This window comes from Choristoneura fumiferana, chromosome 4 (genome assembly GCF_025370935.1).
Source record: "Choristoneura fumiferana chromosome 4, NRCan_CFum_1, whole genome shotgun sequence".
Classification (NCBI taxonomy): Eukaryota; Metazoa; Arthropoda; class Insecta; order Lepidoptera; family Tortricidae; genus Choristoneura; species Choristoneura fumiferana.
Window position 1 is genome coordinate 13668288 of NC_133475.1, and position 19696 is coordinate 13687983.

Below are 19696 nucleotides of genomic sequence, written 5' to 3' on the forward strand. Positions count from 1 at the left end.
TACATACATAATATTAGTATATGGATTAATAACAGTTTACTTTGGTTGAGTGAGAGAATAATATGTAGTGTATTAAAATTAATTTATTTAAACAATTACAATACATATATAATAACAATAGTGGTTGGAAGGCACTTTTAATTAATCTAGGTTAAATTTTATATCTAGGTACTAAAGTGATGATTCATCTTTATTTGCTATGCGCTTGTATCCTACTACATCGGTAGTACCTACTCTTAGCGCTACTTTACAATAAACTAGGTTACTAAATTGTATCCAAATAAATCTGTATCTGTACAAATTATACTTAACCAAAGTTCTTTTAACAACTAATATTAATCTTTCATATTTTACGAGTAGGTACGTCCTGCCATAATTATTAAAAACGAAAGCACAGCGAAAGTTTGTGGGTTATGTGGGTGTGTTCGTGCGTGTGATTTAACGCTAAGTATATATATAAATAAAGCTAAGGCTTCTTAGCATCACTTAGTATATTCTGTTAGGTAGGTATACCTATTTAAGAAATTAGCAATCAAATGTCCTCTTTAGCTCGAAATATATCAAAAAAATACAAGTTTGCAAAACTAAGGTAAGACAATGTACAATACACAAATTATACATATATTAGTATTGTTAACTTCGCTTTAATTTCAAAGCCGGTTATTGAAGACTAAGCAATAAATCAATGCTCAGCTTTGAAGCATCGTAGGGTTTCCCTGTGTTGTGGTTTCGACGTCATCTACAAAATATTGTTTTATGCTCATTAGGAGGCAAAAGTACGCTTCAAAGTATCAATTACACCCACAAAATCTAGCCACATACAGGAAAACGAAGCCAGCGAAACATAAAACTAGTTTATACTTACAGGAAATAGTAAAATATTCTTTTATAACGGAAAATAACATCATTAAATTTGCATTTGTGCTAAGCCTATCACCGTAGGCGGATCTTCGTATTGTACGCGAGGGAGTAGTTACAGAGACTTTAAATGCCAGGAGTTATTAAGAAAACTAAACCTTTGGCTAAAATTTTCGGTTCTGCGTCTAGAGAAAAAATTACGCGTTGTATTAAAGACATTAAAGTCGTATATCGTAATAAGAAATATTAGTTTGAGGGTTGTTTTATGAATCCTTGGTTGCGAGGGAAAGAGAAGGCGATAGGCAAAGGAGGTGGCGCTTATAGCCGGCCGGTGCACACCGCCCGCTTGCACCAGTTATCATTACAACACCGGCAGCGCCGGTCGCGTGCAAACCGCGGCCCAGATGTTGCGTCCCAAACTTTTCACGAGTTCTCGGGAAAATATTATACAGTTCCAGAGTTGACCGCCCCTTTAATCACTTCTTTGCGTGTGTCGAATGCAACCGAAAAGAGCGTTTAACGTGTGTTTTATGGTTCAGTTTGTTTTCAACGATAAAAAGTTACAGTTACGTGCTTCTCCAGTTTGGAAACAAACTTATTTTTATTCAATACAAAAGGATCATTAGTAGAATTTCACTCGAAGAAAGACGTAATCTAACGATTTTATTTGGAACACCGAACAGTATTTGCATTTTGCATGTATTCCTAATTGGCGCCCAACTTGGGGCTAGCGTTATAATTATTTTTGTAATCAATGATAAAAAATACCGTTAATAAAAATCATTAACATCACAGTACAAAAAATGAACGGTTTAGGTGATGTTAGTCTATTGAAGAATGGAAAAATGCTTTTGGCATTATTAGTTTTGGATTGGTTGTTCGCAGGAAGCACGGATGCCACAACTCGTAAGTCATTCATGATTTATTTTATTTACCTCACTGCTTTTTTTTTAAATTGAAAACTTACTGTCACATTAACCAATAATACCTAGAATACCTATTTAATAAAAATCGACTAATTTTGTAGTGATTAACAAGGAAAAGGTTCCTCATAAATCACTGCCATAGACTCACTAACGTCTAATGAAGATTGAAAATGTAGCAACATGATGCTTTCTTAATCACATATTATTTAGTACTGCGAGTGATAAAATTTGTTCATTACTATCATATCATAATCAAACTGGTTAAGTTAAGACAAATAAACACTGGTACAAAATTTTATTGTAAGTCTACCTTTGAGCCATAATTGGCTCACGCTTGTTTACTAATAAACCACTCTGACTAAGATAACTTTGAATGAAAACATTGCAATATTAATTGTGTTAGTAAATTAAATTATACACGGTTGCTGGATTAAATAACAGTGTAAAGATTGATCAACACTCTATTCTAGTAATAATGAAATAACCATAAACAAATACCGTGATTGTTAAAACGTTTGCCCTCCTCCGTACTTTTGTTTTGTGGAAAATGAACGTTGACTTTTTAAAATAACAACCGTTTCCGTGTTGTTGACAAATCAAGCTTTTACGAACGCGTGCCATTTTGTTGACAAACATAAAATTTCAATTTGTTTTCATGTTTGTTTGCTCTTCTGTCAGTTGTATTTTGATTAAAACTTACACTTTCCGTACCTATATGATTATTACAGTGCTCAGATAATATTGTCATTATCAATTGCATCTGTTATTCATGAGCTTTCAGGAGCAACTCCTTTAAAGTTCGATCTGTATTTACAACATTCATATTGGTCTAATAAACTGCGTTATGTATTAAAAACCGGCGATTGCGAACCACACTCACGCACTCTGTATGTAACAAATAATTATCTGGACCTAGATGTTACAATTTGTTGACAGTGTTCTGTTTTTTCTATTGAGACACGGAACCCTAAATTTGAAGCATTTATGGTACTTATGCATAATGCAGGCGAAGAACAAAAGTTTAGAAAAAGATATTTTTTTGTTTTTCAATCTTTTAGTATTTTGTACATTGCTTTTTATAACACTTTAAATTATTAGTACTATAATTTAAGTTTAATTTAGGTGGATTTGGTTGATTTTTACCATTTCTAGTAATCGGATTGACTTGAAATTTGGTTTAGATAATATGTAGACTACGTAGATAATAGTACCTACACCTACACGTACAGGAGTTACTAAAATAGTAGACTACGATGTTAAAAATGTATTGTCACGTTGAAAATGTTGCCTTGGACAACAACTTACTCAAATGTATTATTTTATTAGATTTACCTGTAACTGCCGATGGCCCGGTTGAACAGAAATTTCACATAAATTCAATGACAATACAACAATAAAGTATCGTTGGTAAAAAGATGTTTCAAAAACATTTTTTCCTGAAACTTTTTAAGGCAAATGAATGGGGAATCTTTCCCCTATCTGTTACGATGGGTTGACGTGCAGTCAATTAGTAGGATAGGCCTGCTAGGGGGTGCTTGTAATGTCTGTGACAGCAGCGGAAGGCAATAAGCCTAGTTTTAGCATCCCATTATACTGTCGTTTAGAAAATTATGCCGATACAGTTACGTTACTTAGTGGAGCTAGGAATAGAACTTTGCTACCGGTGTTTATCTGATATTGTTAGGCGAAAGGTTGAATGAATGAAAACAGTTTACTGGACGCACACATGATACACACAAAAATTACAAAAATAGTAGAAGTACATAATCTATAACCCTTCGGGTGTCAACGCCATATTTTAAAATTTGCTATCAAGTGACACGGCCATTTTGAAAAAAAAACTCCGTTGAGTGGCGGGCGACCGGCTCCCGGTGTTTGGTAGGTGTCGTATTTCACTAATAAATATAAACCGTTAGAACTATATCTGGCTTGCTCAATCTTGCAAAATGCGTTCGTAAATATACAAGGATACCATTTATTAACGGCTGCGATAACACTATTGAAGAAATTTCATTCTATAGTTACTCAAGTTTGACTGTGTGACCGCTGCCGTGCGCTAGTATTTTTGAAAACCTCGTATTATTTAATAGTGAAAGACTATAGAATGGCTTTATTTTGTAAATAAATTAATATTTTACGCAATAAATTAGTGTTTTATACAAGTAATTGTTTTATTTCGTAGTTATAGTTATTTTAGTATGTGACGAGAAAAAATTGGTTATCACATATTTGATAATTATTAATTAAATTCACAGATATTGAATGTCATTCATATTTATTTATTTAATCAGATATGCCATTTTATGCTCAACCATCAGTGTAAAACTTATAAAAAACATTGAAATAGTTTTTTTCCGTAATATTTTTTATAAAATCCAGTTTTTGAGAAATGCTGAAAAATGTGTGTGAAGTGCCCTTGATTAGATATCTTTTTAGAGTTCTGTGCCAAAGGGTAATAAAAAACGGGACCCTATTACCATGGCTTCACTGTCCGTCTGTCTGTTTGTCACTAGGCTGTATATCATGAGCCGTCATAGGTAGACAGTTGAAATTTTCACAGATGATGTATTTCTGTTGCCGCTATAACAACAAATACTAAAAACATAAGAAAATAAATATTTGAGGGGGGCTTCCATAAAACAAACGGGATTTTTATTGCCGTTTTTGGTGGATATTCATAACGGCAACAGGTTGCTTGAAATATTCACAGAATATTTATTTGTATATTCATTCACTTTAAAAAGAAATAATTAAATCAGAATCAGATAAATCAGATTAGAATAAAATAAATATTTAAGGGGGCAAACGTGTACAGCAAACGTGTTTTTTTGCTGTTTTTGCTAATGTTTATATAGTGTTGTTTAGGTACGGAACCTTCGTGCGAGAGTCCGACTCGCACTTGGAATTTTTTATTTATTTTACCCTTGCGAAGCCGGGGCGGGTCGCTATATGACATATAAAAATTAAAAAATAAATTAAAAATAAGTAAAATAATTTTTTTTATGAGTGAGCGAAAAGGTCTCGCCTAAGCATAAATAAATGCGGACTCCTGGGATGGAGTATTAAATACAAGTTTATTGAAAAAACTTGTTTTATGAGCATATTATTTTAAACAGAAAATTACGCGAACAGGCCAAACAAGTAACTACGCTGCACTGGAAACAAGTAATCTCTACAATTGTTTAATGACCTTAAAGAAAACAGGTGTGGATTTCAATTATTATTTTTTGTGTTTTTATGTGTGAAAAAGTTAGTTCTATGTTCCTATATAATTTTTCTCAAAATCTATTCAGCAATTATAATTTAAGTTATACTTAAAGTCCGTTGATTGTTTTGTTTTGAGAAAAAATATACTTTAATTAGAAAGATTTTTTAATTATTATAATAATAGAGTATTTATAATTTTGAACATTACCATTTTGGGGTTTCTGTACATCGAGTTCGTATATTAAATTTCAATTTATTCATTTCAATAAAAAAGTGAACGCATTATATTGTATAGAATTAGAAATATAGAATGAGTATTAACTAAATATTTCACGTTTTGTAGGCTGATCACGAAATAGTTCTTCGGGTAAGTTGCTCCGATCTTAAGCATAAAACTAGGTATAAACTCGAGCCAAGTTGATACTAATGAACTTAGGGGGTATTTATTAAAACTGTTGTTTACCTCGCCACAAAATCAGCCCTACTTTAAGTATAAAAAGCCTTAATTGAGTTGAAATCAATATTCAACGCTTTTCAGTCCAAGAACTTAACACGCTGTAAGAGCGTGGTGTGTATTACGAGAAAGGTCATAACTATTTTTTAAGCTCATTAACGGTTTGACCTGATTCCGTCTATGTAGTTACACACGAAATAGTCGCGTGCCGCCGAATTAATTTGACAGAACATGCTTAATTTGAGGGTATTTGGCAATTATTCGTCACTGGTCTAATATTTTCCCCTTTTCTTTGCTGACCGACATAGAAATGGCCACACATTTGGAAATTAAAAAAAACCGGCCAAGAGCGTGTCGAACATGCCCAAAATAGGGTTCCGTAGCCATTACGAATAAAATTAAGTAATACCTACCTATTTTAGTATACCTATTTTTCTAAAGATTTCGTATTTTAATTGTATATTTTATACCTGCTATTTAAGAGTAAAACTACTAATAATTTTCAAGCAAACTTAGCCGTTATAGTTTTCCTTGAAAGTTTGATATACTTACAACCATCCTCAATTTTTCCAAATATTTCCACTCACCGGTTAAGATTTTAGAGGGGGGGCAACGCTCGATTTTAATGAAAACATTCACTTTAAAGTTGAATATTTCGCAAAAATATCAATGAATCGAAAAATCGTCTTAGAAAACCCCTAATGAAATAATACCTATCCAACGATACCCCACACTACAAGGTTGGATGAGAAAAAAATCACCCCCACTTTACGTCTATGGGAGGTATTGTACTAACTTCTTGCGTCCGTTGATTTGAGACTGGCAACATATTTCCATTTTTGAATAATAATATTGAACGTACGCAAGGGTATTAAAAAGAAGACTTGTATCCGTGCTGCTAACGTAGCGAGTTGATTTGAAATACATATGAAAAGATCATAAAGAAGTGTTTTTCTTAATATAATAGAATATTATTAGGATAGTGGACCGTCCGTCCACTACAAATTGGTGGAGGTTTGGGTCTCCGCAAAGGAGAAAGAGATCCGTCCTCTTGTGCGCAAAGCGAGTAAATATAATAAAAAGAAGACTTGTATCCGAGCTGCCAACGTAGCGAGTTGATTTGAAATACATATGAAAAGATCATAAAGAAGTGTTTTTCTTAATATAATAAAATATTATTAGGATAGTGGACCGTCCGTGCTAAAAAAATTTTTTATTTATTTTTTATTGTACCATTATGTCGGCATAGTTTACATATATATCCGTGAAAAATACCTATAGCTTTCTAGCATTGATAGTCCCTGAGCAAAGCGCGGACGGACGGACAGACAGACAGACAACAGACAGACATGGCGAAACTATAAGGGTTCCGTTTTTGCCATTTTGGCTGCGGAATCCTAAATTTCATAAAATTGTGATATCTGATAAGGCAAGTCGATGTACTTGACAGCATGAAGTCAGCGTAGTTAGCTAAAAAAAAAAAAAAAAAAATTTTAATGAATGTTTTAAATAAAATTGCACACACATTGAGTTACTTTGATTTATGAAAGACTTCATTTCTTTTAATTTGCATGTGTTTCATTTATGAACGTCTGCCTTTACAGCATGTTATATCTAGAAGTCTGAAAATATGTTGTTAAATATAAATGTTCTACATCATATGGATTGTGTTATGGCGTATCCACACAAATCAACGTTATATTCAACGTCTTTGGTTTCGTAAACGATACCCTTTAGATAATTGACTTCCTTGATGTGGCGCTTAATCGCCCGAGGTTTGATTAACTCTTCTTAAGATTAACTAAGATACGACAGGTTAACATGGCTGTTCTGTTAAGGGACTATAGCCTTTAGGCTTACTGAAATAGGAATCTAAAATATGGTTGTATGTTTAGAGGTCTATGATTGAATATCAATCAATGTGATCAATGACTAACTCAGCAAAAAGCAATGCGTAGGATGTAATTTGACTGGTTCTGCTAAGTTGATCGCTGTTGCTGAAATTGATACAGCTTTTATCATTCAAGGCCAAGCAATTAGAGAGACTTTTTGGTATTTGCTCAGTCGCACCGTTGTGGGAAGAAAATGATTGTGATGGGCACCTCATTACTTGGAAATAAACATTCTTACAGGCTTGCTCTTCAAAAATAGACTCATACAATAATTTAAACTTATTCATTGAACGCATGTATGTCGTCACCGCGCATTTATAACAAGTTAAAGTTTTAATTTATGTAGGTACCTGTGTGGTCGAGTCTTGTTATTTTTTTTATTAATTAAACATTGTTTAGTACGTACATATTTTATTACTTTAGCACTTGGTACTCTTACTATACATGCGTTATATCACATACCTAAAACGTACTAAGTAAAATAAAGTTAAAAATCAATGAGTTTTCCCATTTGTATGGGCAAAGCATTTTTACACGATCTAAATAATGCTGGATGTACTCGTACAAAATTCTTTCGTATGCAGGTCCAACTCGCCCTTGGCCGGTTTTCTAAAATGTTCGACGTTCTTGCGTTAGACGTGTGAACAATAAAAATTACAATTTCATAATACTTAGGGTCAGATTTGCTTGATTTTTTAATACGCCGGGGACGATCTATCCCGGGATATCATTTTCTCTCAAAGTTGGGCTCATCTAAGTCATGGGTTAGTTTAGGTTAGGTTATGTTTTAAGCTTTGGCAATTTTTAATGGATATGTGATATATCTGGGGACTTAAATTTATTGTAAAAATTACCTCAACGTTTCGACCACATCAGCAGCCGTGGTCACGAGCCAACTGGTACATAGGTTAGATTGGTAGACTACCATTGAGCTCATTCGCTTTTGGTCTTGGTCTTTCTTTTCTCGTGTTCGGTAGTACCAGGGCTATCTGAACTGCGTCGTTTTTTTGGACGTCTCAATAACATGGCTAAGGAAGCCTGATTTGTGTTAGCTTTTTTGAACTTTGTAACTAAATCATTTGGTCATTTTACAACTTGACTCTTGTTACTTCTACTGCCTATTTCAATAATTTTTCAGCCTGTTAATGTTTTTCTTTACATATGTGTAATTCTATAATTTAGCATTGGGCACCGTACAACACGACATACTCGTATTCCATTAATTTGTTCACTTAAAATGATATTCCAATCACAATAAATTAATAATTTGTACTCAACATAAATCCCCAAGTTTAACACGACTACGCCATTGATTGAAAAATTGTTATAAAATCCAAAGTTAAATAATTGAACGGAATAACCAGGATCAAAGTGTCAGTCAGAGTTTAATACCGGTACTTTGATGAATTTATTGTTGTACAGACGGGCTCGACTTCAGCGGGAAATAGTGAATGATTCGTGTCTTATGAATTGACCGAATAACATTTGACGGAAGGCAACTTTTGCCCAAAGTTACATTTGTCACGAATCATCATCATCTTTCGAAAGTCTACTGAAGAGAAGAAAGTTGAACGAAAGTCCTATTTGAAATGTCTCAATGAATATAGCCAATTGTATCCTCCAGTTGCCCACAATACTGGCAATGTTGTTAGTCTATCTAATAAAAGGCCTGCCAACACTGCGTCTGTCAGTTTGTCACAAGTATTCTGTTAATATAAAAACATTTTTGGAAAAAATCTGTAATCCGATCCGAAAAACGTTTTAACCAATTCGCGTACAAACGCTAATTCGGTCAAACGCAATTCGGCCTCATGATAGTGTTAACCAAGGGTAAGTCAGTGCTTAATACCGGTGCTTTAATTTATTTAAATTGTTGTGCAGACGAGCCGGGCTTCACCGGGCCCATAGCGAACGTGACCACGCCACTGGGACGAGAAGCTATACTGGCTTGCACTGTACACAATCTCTCCACATACAAGGTAACGCTGCAACGATTTGCTTATATTTTTGTTAATAAAAAAAAAAAGTCAGGCCCGCACGGTAGAAACAGTTTCCATCAAATATTGATTTACTAAGAAGACAACAGTGTAATGTCTCTGTAAATGTACCCAAATTTCGTAGGCAGGTCGCGCGAGCACGGGGACTAAAAATATTATATTGAATAAAATTGACGATGTGCTGGTGCAGCGCGGAGAAGGGGGAGGGGGAAGATAATATCGCTAAGTGCGGCTACCCGCAAAATAAAGATTTATTAAAATTGGTTATTCTCAGTAAACCGTAGAAGATCTGCAAAATAAGTATCCCAAAAAAAACTTCCCAAAGTAACTATTTCACGAGGACGAAGTCGCGGGCAAAAGCTAGTTATACATTAAAAAAGTATATAAACGGAACGAAAGTTCCGATGGAAACTAAGTTCTGCAGAAGTTTTGGTGAAGCCTCAAAAGTTCCCAAATGGGAACAATAGTTTTGATTTGGCAACGCTGGTTTAGTGGGTTTACCTAAATGGCTTCTCAAGTAAAGGATCGTGGGTGGGGCCAAACTCTACAACATTTACCACGAGGTTTGCAGCGAAGGAAAACATCTTAAATACCTGCACACCAGCAAGAAATCTAATGGTGTTTGTAAAATTACCACTCTGCACTGAGTCCTCGACGGAATTACACCGCAGCCCTTTCATTCTGAGAGGAGGTCTATGCCAAGCAGTAGCACGTACCTATACCTACCTACATTTAGGCAGACATATTTGACTAAAGTATGGATGTTTTGTGTTGCTGTATTATACCATTAAATAACGGTAACTTTTATTCTACACATTCGTTTTCTTATTGTCTTGGTGTTTTACGTAGCACTGCTTAGTTATGGAACATGCAAAGCATTTTACTTAACCATCTTGTTTTTAATGGTGGTGTGCACTGGGCTAGCGTAGAAACTTAAGTCCAAGACCTCTCATTCTGAACGGAGGCCTATGGCCAGCAATAGGACGAATATAGACCGGAGTATCATCTTTGTTTGCCTTACCAGATATATATTCCCTTTAGGTGGCGTGGCTGCGCGTGGACACACAGACAATCCTCACGATCCAGTCGCACGTCATTTCCCGTAGCCGACGCGTCGGCGTCACACACGGGGACCACACCTGGTTCCTGCACATCCGGGAGCTGCGTGAGACCGACCGGGCTGGTACATGTGTCAGATCAACACAGACCCTATGAAAAGTCAGCTTGGATACCTTGACGTAGTCGGTAAGATTAATACCTCGGTAATACCAAAAGAAGTTTATTTAGACTGTGGTGTGAAAAAGCCGCAGTAGGCTAGTTTAAACTATGGCCTCTCAAGTACGGAATTGTGGCATGTCGTTGGTTTGAGCCGGGGTTAGCACCTCGAGTTTCTACGATGAGCATTTCCATGCTCAATTCTACGTGCGCGTGAATCACAGGTAGTTAAACGTTAACATATCAAACGCATAAAGCCTATTATGTAATTAGAACAGGGTTAATTCGATGCTTCTACCTATTCTACTAAGGCAGGTCTCACTAGGAACGACGAAGAGCGAAGCGAGAAGGAGTGTTATAGTAGAACTGCGACCCTCAGTGCCAGAACCGAACATTTTTTTGCTAATACTTGTATGATTAATATAAATGTTTGTAGTAGAGTAGGTACTTGAGTATTGGATGTTTGTATGTATTTAAGTATATGTACGTATGTCTAGTGTCTAGCACCCATAGAAGAAACTTTGCTTAGTTTGGGGCTGGGTCAGTTGGTGTAATTTACATCTATTATTTTGGAACCCAATATAATTTACGTGACAGATCTACTATTATAGGAACAGATATTATTTATTAGGTCGCCGAAAACGCAATTATTGAGTGATCAATAAAAATCATACCCTTTTATAAATGAAAGCTAGACAATCATCATCCCAGCCTATATACGTCCCACTGCTGGCCTCCTCTCAGAACAAGAGGGCTTGGGCTATAGTTCCCACGCGGCATGTCATCGAACAATAAACATACGTTTACATAATAGTTGTAAAGGTTTAAAATTTAAAATTAGATAGAGAAATATACTTGCATGTGACACTGTTTATCTGTACCAACATAATTATATTTATCTCATAATAATATATAGGATAGTATGGCAAATTCAGACTATACTGAGATATATAAAATACTTTTTGAAAACTTAATGGCTGTGTGTTATATTATGGAATTAAATTTTTATTTGTGGGTACGAAGAACCAAGGAGCGATAAACTCACCTTGTATATATCGGCAGCGGATCGTAAAATCCGCCAGATCACGAAATTCCTGGGCATATCATGAAATGGCGCCGTTTCATGATATGGTTAAAGTTGGCCATGCATATCACGATGTGCCTGAGAAATGATTAATGATGGCAGGTCGATTAGAGCCGTGATATGCCGAAAAATCAGAAAAATTTAGGTACGACGAGCGAAGCGAGGAGTGGTTAGCATGAATTGTGACCACAACGCACGAGCCGAGCGAGCGAAGCGAGAGTGCCGCGGCAGCGGCCAGCGAAGTGCCTGAACGATATGGCGGCGTTTCATGATATACCTAGGAATTTCATGATCTGCCTAAACTAGCCCAATCATGAAATGGCGGTGTTTCATGATATGCCTAGGAATTTCATGATCTGCTTAAACCTCACTAAGCAAATCGTTAAACGGTGAGTTTTGAACGATAGGGCGAATGTCCCTTAGCCAATTCATGAAATGGCGCCATTTCACGATATGCCCAGAATTTCGTGATCTGGCGCATTTTACGATCGCCGCCGACATATAGATTGCACATAAAGCCATTTGAATTATAGCTTTAATTATTAAGGTGTTAGGGTCCTCTGCTAAACAATTTTCAAAATTCCTATGGTCTCTTCCACTAATGGAATGTGAATGGTTGGTTTAGTTTGACTGAGGAGACTGAACGAACAGCCTTTTTTAGGACTTTTTACTGTCATTCAAAAATGTCTTCATTAAACGACTTAAAAAAAAGGAGGAGGTTATCAATTCGTTGTATATTTTTATGTTTGTTACCTCAGAACTCCGTCATTTATGAACCGATTTGAAAAATGTTTTTTTCGTTCGGATAGGAATTTCGACTTTCAATTAGGTCCCATTAAGCACCAAATCAGGATCTAATGATTGGATCCTAAAGAAATCGAGGGAACTCTTCAAATATTGTAGGAACATCTATAGTAATTTTGATATATTATTATTTAGTAGTAACTCGTGCATTTGCTCTTGAAAATCATCATGTGGTGAAGTGGAACTGATGACGTATTTCACGGGTTGAATTTCAATTACTTTAACACAATTGCTAAGCAATTTATGCTCATCGCAATGCATTATGGTGAAATGGAACGGGTGATGAAGCACCAGGACTCCTCAATAATGAACGTCTCTGCATCGGAAAAAGCAATTTTTCGTAAAAGGTGAGGAGCAGTTGACATTAAACTATCGTATCTTAGTATTTTTTGGTACACTTAAAAGCGTGAAAAAAAAAATTTGTAACAAGAAATTAACCGACTACGTAAACCCATGAACATAAGTTTCTACCAGTCTGTAGTCGGTGCCTGTAGGAGTGATTGAAGTATAAATAGTATGTAGGTGAGGTAGACGACTATAGGTCTACTCCTGCTGGCTCGTGCTGAGGCACCGACTTCAGACTGGTAGAAACTTATTTTCATGTTTTTCTTGTAGTCGGTTAAATTTTTTAATATACCTAATATTTTTTTACATTAAACGATGTCCAAAGTGTACCTATTGCGTCAAAATCGAAAAAACTCCGATTTCAAACCTATTTTAAATGTTGTCCACTCAAACTAATCCAACCATTTGCTGAAGTTTTGTATACAACTTGTATAAAGATGTATAGGATCTCGTTTGTATTAGTCCAATACTGAGTACATAAAACCTCACTAGTATCTACTTTCATTCCTGTTTAGTACCGCCAGATATCCTGGACCGTGGGACGAGTCGAGACCAGACGGTGCGTGAAGGTGCTTCAGTGAGCCTGACCTGTGCAGCCACGGGCTCCCCACAGCCGCAGATCATCTGGAGACGAGAGCACTCCAAATCCATCACTTTGTCGGATGGGATACAGGGTAATACTGAAGTACTTATTGTTTTGTACCGAATTGCAAATTTTGACGGTCAGGTCAGTTGTAATGTAAATAAGCGCCAGGTCGGGCGCTAGGAGGAAACTGAATTACCCGAGCCTTGAGGCCGCCACTAAGGGGAATAAGATTAAGAAACTGAATCGCGTATCAGGGTAGTACCTTGAAGCTGCAAATGTCATGTTAACATTCCAAGACATTAATTTAATCTTCAGGTTTAACTTTGGTATGCGATGCAGTTTTATCGACTGTAAATGTAGTAAGCATTTTGAATCTTGATACAAACTAAGCATTCTTGATATAATAAAGTTTGTCTAGATTTTTAGATGCATACGCACAAAATGCTTAAGCGAAATGTTTCAAAGTAAACCAAACACAAATTAGATTTGAAGTCAGAATAGTTTGGTCGTTACTTGTAGTGGGCCAAAATAGCTTAGCCTGAGTAAGTAATAAAGGCATTTTAATGTAACTCAGTAATTTTGTGACGACTTCAGGGTTAATTTTCTTGTAGTGTCATCACTAGAAGGCCCCGTGCTGAACATAAGTCGAGTGAGCAGACAACACGCTGGAGCATATTTGTGTATAGCGTCAAACGGCGTGCCCCCTACAGTCAGCAAGAGAATATTGCTCACTGTCGAATGTAAGTATTCATCAAAGAGACATTAAGAGTGCCCAATTAATAATTATAGTGTACTTATCTAAATAATATTCAAATAAAATCAAATCAAATAATGATTATTTTTAAAACTTAATATACCTAGGTTTATACAATGTGGGCAGGCACCCTGGGTAAGTATGACAATACTTGTGTTAGGAGGCTCCGCTACTTCCCGCAATTGTCGACAGATTTAAAAACAACATAACTTAAACAGTACATAAAGGTGCATTTTAAGAAGGAACATTATGTGCTTATCTACGAATTATATAACGAATAATAATGTGCTTATATTATGAATTTTGTAACCACTATCTCAACTTAACAGTAAAGAGTGTGCACAGCAGTGGGTCGTATATAGATCGAAATGAGGATGATGAGATCGCAATTCCCCCAGTTCAAACCCTTCTTCCTTTTAGCTGTATGCTTAATTGTAACGCACTTGTAATTCTTGGGACGTGTATGTCCATCTACTGTTGCACACTATTTATAAAAACTCCTTTGCTCATAACAGTAACTTACAAAAACTTATAAACTTTAACATTCTTCTACCTATTAGTTCCGCCAGTGATCACGATAAGAAACCAGCTGGTCGGAGCGGCGCTGGGTTCCGACCTCGTGTTGGAGTGCGACACGGAAGCTTATCCCAAACCAGTCAGCTACTGGGAGTCGGGACAATGGAGAAATTGTTCCGTGGGTAAGTTATTAATTGAAGAGCCAATCCCTAATCTTAAGCATAAAAACCAGACATAGGATGGAAGCGGCTCGGGAGCAGGTCAGGTCGGAAGTGCGGCGGATTATTTACGTGGCTGTATATGAACGACAACACACCGACGGCGGGCGCAGGGCGGGTCGTGAGCGTAAAAAGACCCGCTGCACTACCGACCCGACATGCTCCCGAAACGCTGCCGTCCTATGTGTGGTTTACGCTTCATAAACGCTACGGATCACAGGTGACCGAACTTAACGAAAAAACGTGATGAGATTCAGGTCCTTGTTTGAATTGTTATTCTGTGATTCAGAACTTTTGAATCTCTTCGATTAACCATATCGAAAATACAAACTGAGACATGGATGCACAGAAAAACCAGAAAAAGAGACCAGCGCTGGGAATCGAACCCAGGTCCCGCACACCACGCACGCACCCCACACTCCGCAAGTCACGCAGCACGGATTGCTGAGGACCTGGGTTCGATTCCCAGCGCTGGTCTCTTTTTCTGGTTTTTCTGTGCATCCATGTCTCAGTTTGTATTTTCGATATGGTTTCACGGGATACCCGTAAAAGTAACAAATTTGGAGTTGAAATAAAAAATACAAAAAGACTCCAAAAAACCAATCATAACTCTTCGATTAAATTTTTCACAAGTAAGTGGGATATTTATACAAAATAACACATCCAAGATGTTGTGTATTAACTCTAAACTTCTCTAAATATTTTTAACAAACGTTTAACTACAGATCTATTGAATAATGTTTTTCTATCGTATTTTTGTCGGGTAAGTTCGTATTTATCTTGTTTTCTCAATTAGATTCAGTAAACCTCATTAAGCTAGTTGAGAAAGCAAGACAAATACGAACTTTTCACGACAAAAATACGATAACAAAACATTATTCACTACTCGTAGATCTTGTACGTCTTCAATAGTTTCTAGATTTCATCTAACTTGAATTAAATACCTACTGTTCCGAAAAAAATCATAATTCACAAAAAAGCATCATTTAGTTTTTCCACATAAATATTGACCTTCTTATTACATATACTAAATGTCACGGTGTTAAATATTTGAAGTATCATTGCGTGTGACACTATTATATAAACGTTTAAGTGACGACCGTCTATAAGCCAATAGTCGATAAGTACCTAAGTAGTAATGGACATTTGGTAACCACTCAATTTTATTAATGTCATTTACTCAAACGGACATTTCATTTTATATTTTTATCGTCAGTTGTAAAAGTTAAGATACTTAAAGTAGGCAATAATTTTCTCCATACAGCATGGACTTGTCTCTTTTTGTGGATTTCTCTCTGCTAACTTGTGAGCGGAAGATAAGAGTAAAATTACGATATTTTCCAATGCGAAGCAAGTCTTATTTATTTAATTACAGTGACAATAATTATAAATAAATACCACCAATACACCACACAGGAAGATCCTACGATTTCGTTTGTTTTTTAGTGTTCCGTACCCAAAGGTGACAACTGGACCCTATTATTGAGACTCCGCTGTCTGTCTGTCTGTATGTCTGTCTGTGTCTGTCTGTCTGTCTGTCTGTCTGTCTGTCTGTCCGTCCGTCCGTCCGTCCGTCTGTCACAGGGCTCTATCTTTTGAGCCGTAATAGCTAGGCACTTGAAATTTTTACAGATTATGTATTACTGTGGCCGCTACAACAACAAATACTAAAAATAAAATAAAGTTAAAAATCAAAGGGGGTCGTCATACAAGAAACGTGTTTCATTCAGCGGTTGAGAATTCAAAATTGTTCTTTATTCAAAACTAGCTTTTACCTGCGGCTTCGCACGCGTAAACTATTCGGCCTGGTAGTTGCAATAGAAATTTTCGGGATTTTACAAAATTCCCCTGGAAATTTCCAAAATTTATATCGTGGTCTTCATTGAGGTTGTGTTGTGAATACAAAATTCAAGACTCTAAACCCAGTGCTGAAATTTCAATTAAAGAAAAATTACAAAATAATAATTTTAATACAGGGATGTACCTATGGGGTCCCTTAGTTACAACTATCCCGTGGGAATATCGAGATAAAAACTAGCGTATGTGTTATTCCAGAGGTCCAGCTACCTACATACTTAATTTCATGGCTCTAAGCCTAGCGGTTGTTATTTCAAGATTTTATCCCTTGGTATCCCGTGGAATATCGGGTCAAAAAGTCGCCTATGTGTTGTTTCAGACTTCCAACTACCTACATACCAAATTTTATGACTCTAAGCCCAGCGGTTGTTATTTCGAGATTTTATCCCTAACCCGTGGGAATATCGGGATAAGAGGTATTCTATGTTTTAATCCAGGTTATGAACTAACTTTTCGCCAAATTTCATACAAATCCGTTCAGCCGTTTCAGCGTGAAGAAGTAACAAACATACTCACTCACTCACTCACTCACTCACAAACTTTCACATTTATAATAGGTAGTAGGATACTTGCACCTAGTGCTTGCATTTATTTTCATGTTTTTATTTACTTGTAATGTACTTACTCGTAATGTAACTAGTTATGTTTGTTTGTATGGAATTAATATTTCAAATTAAATTTGAAGTGAAATGAAATTTTGCGCATATATGACGCAGAGCTGATCTGATGATGAAGTTAGATGTTGGCCATAGGAACTCTGTAATAAAACGACACGACCGCATCGAGTTTGGATTCATTTGATTCATCTTGACGACTCCAAAAAAAAAACAAGTACAGCCAACAAAAAAAGCTTAAATTAGAATTTTTAACAAAAATTATTATTGATCTATTGTTTTTACAACATTGTACGGCGGTACGGAACCCTTCATGTAAGAGTCGCGCGCACTCGCACTTGGCCGTTTTTTTTAAATAAGTTGAAAACCCCGCGAACAAACGTGTAATGGCTTTTACACGATTTTTTTATTGTTTAATTACGTTCTTTTAGCTATAACGGATCATCTGATTTTTTTTAAGTAAATATAATAATACATAAGGTATTTTAAGGCAATGTAAATGTTTTTCTAGGGAAAAAAGTATAAAATTCGCACGAATAAAATAATATACCTATGTTACACATAGATCTTGCCTGTTTTAAACAATAAGAAACGTGTATCATCGGTGCGGAGTATTTTGGAATTTGTGTAAAACTACTTTACACGTTTATTCGTGTCATTTATTTTATTGCACGTTTTTGTATTGTCTCATCATGAAATATGCACGCGATTCAATTAGCTTGTGTAATAGCCTATGTTCTTCACAGTTTCCAAGTTTTAGTGTGTATTTCTTTTTGCATATATAACTAGCAGGAATAAAAACTGCAACAGTATGATAGCAAAACAGGTGATATCAAAAATTCACAAGAATGTCAAGCGTTTATTAACAATTAATATCAAAACGAATTTCCTATTTAAACATTAATGTAACGGAGTTGCCGCTTTAAATAATAATAATATGAATAAAAGTTTAAAACAAATTTGAAATAAAAGTACAAATACTATTTCACAAGAATAAAAATAATGTGTATTTTGTGCATTTTCTGGTTAATTCACAAAAGTTTAAATTTCATTCGAGGCATACTCGTATACTCGTAACTGTTGGTGTATTTATGTTTTGTATTTTCTTCATATATTGTTTCAAATTTCAAACTTAACCCGTCAGGTGAAGAGCTATTACAGTTTTTCCGTTTTTATTTTTTTGTTATGACATTACGAGTACACGCTTATTCGCGGGGACCGTCGAAGTGTAAACGATATATTTTTGACACGGGCGGTACGGGGTTGTAAACAATGTTTGTAACTAAAGATTCTTATTTCTCGTGAATATCTTTTACAAATGTCTAGTTCCATAAAGGATAAGCCTATGCCTGGAATCGTTGTAAATTGGCTTCTATTTTTTATGCGTAGGAGGGGGTTTAGAGCCCCAGAAGTTCGACGGGGCGTTCCGGTCAGTGCTCCGACTGCCGATAAAACGAGTCATGAGCTCGGATTACGGTGCCTACAAATGTGTCTCGAAAAACGCCTTAGGTGACACCGAGGGCACCATCAAATTGTATCGTGAGTTGCGCTATTATTTTACATAACGTCTTATCATTTCCTTCTCGAACCTAGAATATGAAAATGTCTGTAAATTAATTTGTTCCAGAAAGTTACAAAGTGCCGTTTAGAGGCAACATTTAGATGGTTTAGTAAAATTATCTTTTAACTTTGTATATTTTTTATCGGAGGAGCGTTTCAACTTTAAACGAATTTGATACATTTCATTGATATTACATTGTTTTTTGTAGCTATGCCAAAACCAGCACCAGAAAGCAAAAATGGTAAGAAATTCTATAAATAATGTTTGAAGCTTAAAATGCGGTCTGCTCTAATACTTATTAATTTTGTTTACCTACGTAGTTATCCAGAGGATGAACATCGTTGCTGATACAGCGTCTGAAATCACGCCATTTGGTACGCAAGGTTAGTGTAGTAGTTAGTACCGTAAGGTCGGGGTACTTTGGCCATGTAGGGTAACTTTGGCCCTTGGGATTACCTAACTCGGTCCTGGTTTTAATTGCTTTGAGAATATCGCTCTTTGCCATGAGGTTGTGTTATTGATCGAACACGTTTTTTCTGTTTATTAGACCTTCTTATGTGGGTTTTCATATGGGCAAGTAACCCTCCAATGGAGCCAAAGTACCCCGAGCTTACGGTATAAGTATTTGTGTTCAAGATTGTGATGGACAGATGACACGGCTGTTTATATTAAATGATATTTTACCCGTTAACTCACGTCATAAATAGAATTTAGCTCGACATGTTTCGGGCCAGTGTCAGTCCTTCTCTTAGGAGCCACGCGACTCGACCGCTGCTGCAACCGCGCGCGGGCTGCGAATTAGCCCGAA

The 19696-nt window shown here is 36.1% G+C and overlaps 1 pseudogene; it reads left to right on the plus strand.

Moving 5' to 3' along the window:
- Positions 1 to 1234: 1234 nt before the first annotated feature.
- LOC141427191 (lachesin-like) overlaps positions 1235 to 19696 on the plus strand; it is a 20764-nt pseudogene continuing 2302 nt past the window's right edge.